The 6,109-nt window shown below is 33.2% G+C and overlaps 1 protein-coding gene across 1 annotated transcript in view; it reads left to right on the top strand.

Moving 5' to 3' along the window:
* The first annotated feature begins 2,009 nt into the window (after positions 1–2,009).
* Positions 2,010–6,109, top strand: part of hdac4 (histone deacetylase 4) — a 293,442-nt gene continuing 289,342 nt past the window's right edge. Inside the window, exon 1 of the mRNA XM_073854701.1 lies at positions 2,010–2,167. The gene's annotated coding sequence lies outside the window, so the exon portion shown is untranslated. The remainder of the gene's footprint in view (positions 2,168–6,109) is intronic.

Here is a 6,109-nt window from a genome sequence, read left to right as displayed (position 1 = left end):
TTATTTTTATTGTCAAAATAAAAGATAAGACCCTTATGCCTCGTTTGGGATTGTTTATAGTCCTTTGAAACTCCATTGAAAAAAACTGCTTAGTGTTGAGTGTTAAGTGTTGGTGTCCATTAAAGTCCATTAAAATTAGAAAAATCCTGCAATGTTTTCCTCAAAAAACATAATTTCTTCTGGACTGAACAAAGAAAGACATCATCATTTTGGATGACATGGTGGTGAGTAAATTATCTGGATTTTTCTTTTAAGAAAATTGACTATTCCTTTAAGACTGTCTTAAAAACTAGTCTGACCAACTAGAAATTATTTTAGGCTAATCTGGATTTAAATTATTATTAGACCTTTTCCCTTTTTTATGTAACAAACTTAAAACAGTCATGATCAGTCTTATAATATAGATGATTAACTTTTAAGAGTCTTAGGAGTTTAGGCGACCGGCCACAATGTTCTTATGCCTTTAAAAAACTTAAAGGGGACATTTCACAAGACTTTTTTAAGATGTAAAATAAATCTTTGGTGTGTCCAGAGTATGAATGTAAAGTTTTAGCTGTGGTTGGATAGGGCAGGTTAAGGCGCAGTATTATCCCCTTCTGACATCACAAGGGAAGCCAAATTTCAATGACCTATTTTTTCACATGCTTGCAGAGAATGGTTTACCAAAACTAAGTTACTGGGTTGCTCTTTTTCACATTTTCTAGGTTAATAGAAGCACTGGGACCCGATTATAGCACTCAAACATGAAAAAAAAAATCTGATTTTCTTTCACTTGAATGCACAACATCTATGGTGCTGCTTATATCGTTTGCTTTATTTGAAATTGACAGCTTATACGAAATGTTTTCTATGCAAAGTAAAATGTCTTCACACAAGTCTGGAACAACATGTAAATGAAACATGAGTAAATATTGACCAAAGAATTAAAAAAAAAAAAACACACAAAAGAAGAACAAACATGACAATAAATATACAGTAATACGGCTACTTCAGAACATTTTGTACTTGCTTGGCATCATGTACAAAACAATACAACCTGAAGGATCTGTGGAAACCTGTACTGGATGAAACTCTATAGTCCTCTGAGTATTAGACAGAGCAACCTGAGAAACAGTGGCCACCACAACAACGCTTTACATTCACATGAGGTTTAAAAGCACGATCAGACACATTTAGCTAAGAATAGGTTTAAGTGTGCAAACGAGATGGAAATGGTATGTATCGAAAGTATAAATATGTGCATAAACATGCAGTCATACACATATGCATCACTAGGATCGCTAGAGATCCTAAATATTGTAGGTGTGCTAAAATTCTGTTTTAAGTGGGTCTATATACTTTTTATTACACATGTGCTTTTCATGAACCTTGTTCAATGTTGCATAATGCAATTTCAATACTACATCACTGCAACTGTGTGTAACCAACCAAAGTTAAAGAGCATTTGAATTAAGTTCTATAAAGTTGCAGTTCATGCTCTCAAAGTGCATTGTGGGATTGACAAATAGTGAATGCAAAGATATATTTTTGCAGTAATTTCTTGCAGGGCTTTTATTACTTTACCACTTAAATGCACCTGTTGTGTTTTTATGGTGAACTGAAATCCAATATTATACAACCTAGGCTATATTTTGAATTTTGCATCTATTATGACATACAGTATATTATATAAATATATTTTATATAATGTTATGCCATGAATAACTTATTGATAGAGCATAACAAAAAATACAATCCTTTACAAAGATAAAATCTTTGTAAGTATCCTATTGCTTATAATCTGCCCCTGAACCTGTTAAAGTCATATTTTTAAATTTTGTATTTTAAAGATTGTATTCATTTCCATAGCTGTTGAAACTTTTAAATGAATTACATAAGCATTTTTACAAAGCAAATTACTATACTGTCTTAACGATAGCAACTCATGCATGCGTCTTTCATTTGGAAGGGACACACAATATAGAAACTGATCCCAGAAGCGATCGGGCTCGTCCGACAGTAGTGTGAGCCCGCCTCTGGAGGAAATGCGCCGGGGACTCGACACGTGATCCGCCCGACACAATCCAGTATGGCGGAATCCGTGTGCGAGTGGATCTGTCGCGGGCGCGCTCTCCAACGGGAATAAAGTCCGGTGCGGTGCGTCCGAGCGCGGTGAAGCTACGGAGAGGTGAGCGCGCATTCTTGTGCGTCCTTTGATGGTTTTATTTACGAATGCAGTGATCATTTAAGTAAAAGAAAGAAACTTATGGACGTCCACGGTGCAGATGAAACAATCAAAACAGTATGTGTGTGTGTGTGCGCGCGTGTGTGTGTATCTCTGTGTCAGAGGGTGAGTTATGGTTAATCGTAACTCTCAGAGTAGTTCTATCACGTTTTGTTTTTTGCCGAACTTTTCCTTTTTTGTATACACAAATACACGTGATTTTTTAATACACGGGTGTATTTTATGTTATGGCGATACATTTGAGACGGATAGATAGTAATGTGATAGTAATTCGAATGACCGGTAAGATTTCTTCAAAACGTTGTTATGACGTTGTTGCCTGGTTAAGATCCACAAAAACGCGTTGCATGTAGAGTTGTGGTCAATTAAACGCGCTTGTTGTTTTCTGTGAATGGGAGGTGTGACGTCATAGTCAATGTTACATGTTTTACATGTATCATTAACGCGCGCATGTGTCACTTGTAACATTGAACCGGTTAGCGCGCGCTTTTATGATTTAACGTAGTTCTGTGGTGCGAATGAATGGCTAAAGCTGTTTGCAAACATTGAATTGTACATCGCGGATTGTGCTCAGACTGCTTTTGGGTTTATAGATTTATCAGATATTGTGTAAGATTTTGTTGACGTTTAGGTCGGCACTGTTACTGTACGTCTTGTTTAGTGTAGTGTATACAATCTGGCCCTTATGTTTTGTTGAGATTGACTGTTAGTTGTTGATTCAGGTACCGTTGATAACAAATGTTGTTGTTAATGTAAAATTAATAACAAAAGTTTACGTTAAAATCGTTTATTTGTTTCTCTAATGTAATAAAAGGGAGTTGCAAAATACATTCTTAAAAAATATCACAGAAGAGACTGTTGACTGAATGAGACACCTTATGCTTAGATACTAAATGATTTCAGTTCTTAGACCAATAAAACGCGTTGAAGAAAAACACAATTGAACAAATAAAAACAATGTGTACACCAATAGCAAATAGTTTGTCAATAATGTTTGCATTTATACTTTAAAAAAATAATGTCGCATATCAAGATCCCAAACAAATGCAAACTTTTCTTTAAGTAGATTTCTTTATCATGTTATGAAGAATTTTTTTATAATCAGCTTAAATAAGGACAACTCCTGAAATTTCATTCTCTCATGATGTTTTAAGTAGTTTTATGTTAGTTTTTAAAATGGCTTTTGTCTCTCTCAGACCTCAAACAGAACATGAGGATTAAGAATCGAATACTATGCTTTATGAATGGCTGTTTTCATGTTCAGGGCTGAGTCATGTCGGTTGTATTGTCCGATGGTGGTTATATCATGAAGTTGGTCTTGGCAGCTGTCACCCATAGATGTTGGTTGAAGCTCAAACATGTGGTATCATGCATAGGCATATAAATCCAGGCTTTAATCACAGACTGTAGGAAGTTCACTCGTCTTTCCACATTCCAGCTCTCAAGGACCGGCGCTCAGACCTTGTAAATTCCAGGCCTCACAGGAAGAAGGTCAGAGAAGCTTTCGGAGAACTTACCAGCAGCGAGTTAATCCAGTCTTGCGTTGCTTTTGTTTTGCACTTTCTGGCTTCTGCATTCAGTTTCTTAGCATGTGTTTTTTTGATGATGTGTTGATTTTTCTCTTTGAAAAAAACCTGACCAGGTTAGACGTATCCAGGTCATATTTCACCCTGAAATAAAAATATATGATTTTTTGCAATTATTTTTATGATTTTATGTGATATTGTATTAAAATGCTAATTATTTATTTAACCTAAGACCTGGATGTTCACATACGTCAAATTTGTTTGATGTTTGCAACATAATAATTAATTTTGTGTACTTGCACTGCTTCATGTTCTAAGAAAAATATTTGGTTATTTTATTTATTGGTTCTTCCTAACCCCAAAATAGCTTAATGCATCTTCATCATCTTGTTGCACTGAGAATTACAAAAACAGTGCAAGGTAAATATCCAGATTATAAATTGGTGGAATAACGTCACAATGCAATAAAAAAGGTACTATGTACTTCATAAAAAACATACTTCATTTCTTAAACGAAATATGTAATTTCTGATGCTTTTGATGTGTGCATAAAATGTGACCCGAACATGTTTTGTGACCCATTTAGCCAGTTTAAGTAATGCTGCATTCAACCTGGAAAACTCGACACATTCATACTAGAAAATAACAAGGAAGTAGCATAATTCAAACAGAACTAGATAGTTACATAAACAGCTTTCCTAGGACTTTATGAATAAATCAGTTATGCCACATCAATTTATTTTAACTTTAAAGTGCCCTGACAGGTAGCCTTGCAAAAGTCATGGGGAATCCTTGTAGTACATCTCACATTTAAAATTTAAATGCAGCATGTAAAATAACTTTTCAAAGTCAATCATTGCCATTATTATACAACTTGTGAATAATTTATAATACAGAGTTTCCCACTCATACATGTGACATGGGACTACAAAACCAGTCATAAGTGTCACAGGTGTATTTGTAGCAATAGCCAACAATACATATGGGTCAAAATGTTCAAGTAAAGGTCATGTTCTATGAAGATATTTATTGCTAAGGACTTCATTTGGATGATTTTCTAAAAAAAAAATAATTTTTGCACCTTCAGATTCCAGATTTTCAAATAGTTTGTACCTAGTATCTCAACTAGGTCGGCCGAAAGTGGACTTTACCAATACCGATACCTAAATAAAAAATCTAACATAACAAGTGAAACCATACTGAAATGTATTACTAAAGTAATAAAACAACAATACTAAACCATGAAAATGTGCTAAATTAAATAAATGTATAAATAAAAATATATTAATTATATTATTAAGTTTTGAAATAAATACTTTTGTGAAATACTCCCACTGGTATTAATATTACATAAATGTTTATTAAATGTATAATCTTGTACTTTATTTGCTTGTGTTTTAGCACTTAATGACTTTCTAATCAAAATAACAAAAGATGTATTTGCAGTGATGATAAAAATTTACTGAAATCAGATTTTGATTTGTTGGATATGTTAACGTAGCCAACAGCTGCATATAGTTTGCTTTCTCTCGTTATTAACTTAAAATATGGATAAAAGTAACCAGCTGGATAAAACAAATGCAAATGTATGTTAATAATTATGACATTAAACATTTGGGTTGGATATATCTGTGTGCATTTTTATGTAACTATATAGTAGATATGTGTTTTTTGGGGCCGATACAGATATTAGGGAGTCAAAAAAAGACAGATAACGATATATCGGCCGATATTCTTTATGTGTATTATATTATAGTACAGTACACATATACTACAGTATATTATACTACAGTAGGCTACTGTACATATAATATACTATATACATTAACAGAATATACTATATATAAATACTTTATTTTGCAATGATCACTCACAAATGTGGTGCTCTAACACTTAAAATGACTCGACAAAGATATGTAATATAGGCAGGTGTGTGTTTAACAAGTTAACAATAAACTTTATTATCCAAAATGATTCGGATATAAGTGCACAAAACAGTAAACTTGACTTGAAATAACTTGAAATAACTTTAAAACACAAACAGAACAAAATACATATAATTTGAATCATTATCAGTTTTAGAATAATGTTATATTAGGCTTTTTTTGAAAATGGAAATAAAGTCATTGTTTATTAACTTTATAGTAAGTTATGTACAAATTGCAACTTACCGTAAAGACGACAATGATTTACTGACAACATACTGATGTAGGCTTATGTTTAATGTACTGCACAACGTTTTTATGACGCAAACCTACAGAGTTCTGCCGGGACTTTAAACTTTTATAAAACTAACTCTTTTATTTAGCGAGGGTGTAAAGTTGCGCGAGCTTATTTAATCAATTGCTTTGAAATGAGC

This window comes from Misgurnus anguillicaudatus, chromosome 17 (genome assembly GCF_027580225.2).
Source record: "Misgurnus anguillicaudatus chromosome 17, ASM2758022v2, whole genome shotgun sequence".
Taxonomy (NCBI): Eukaryota; Metazoa; Chordata; class Actinopteri; order Cypriniformes; family Cobitidae; genus Misgurnus; species Misgurnus anguillicaudatus.
The sequence above is the reverse complement of the archived record's forward strand: the minus strand, read 5'-3'. Positions and strand labels throughout refer to the sequence as shown.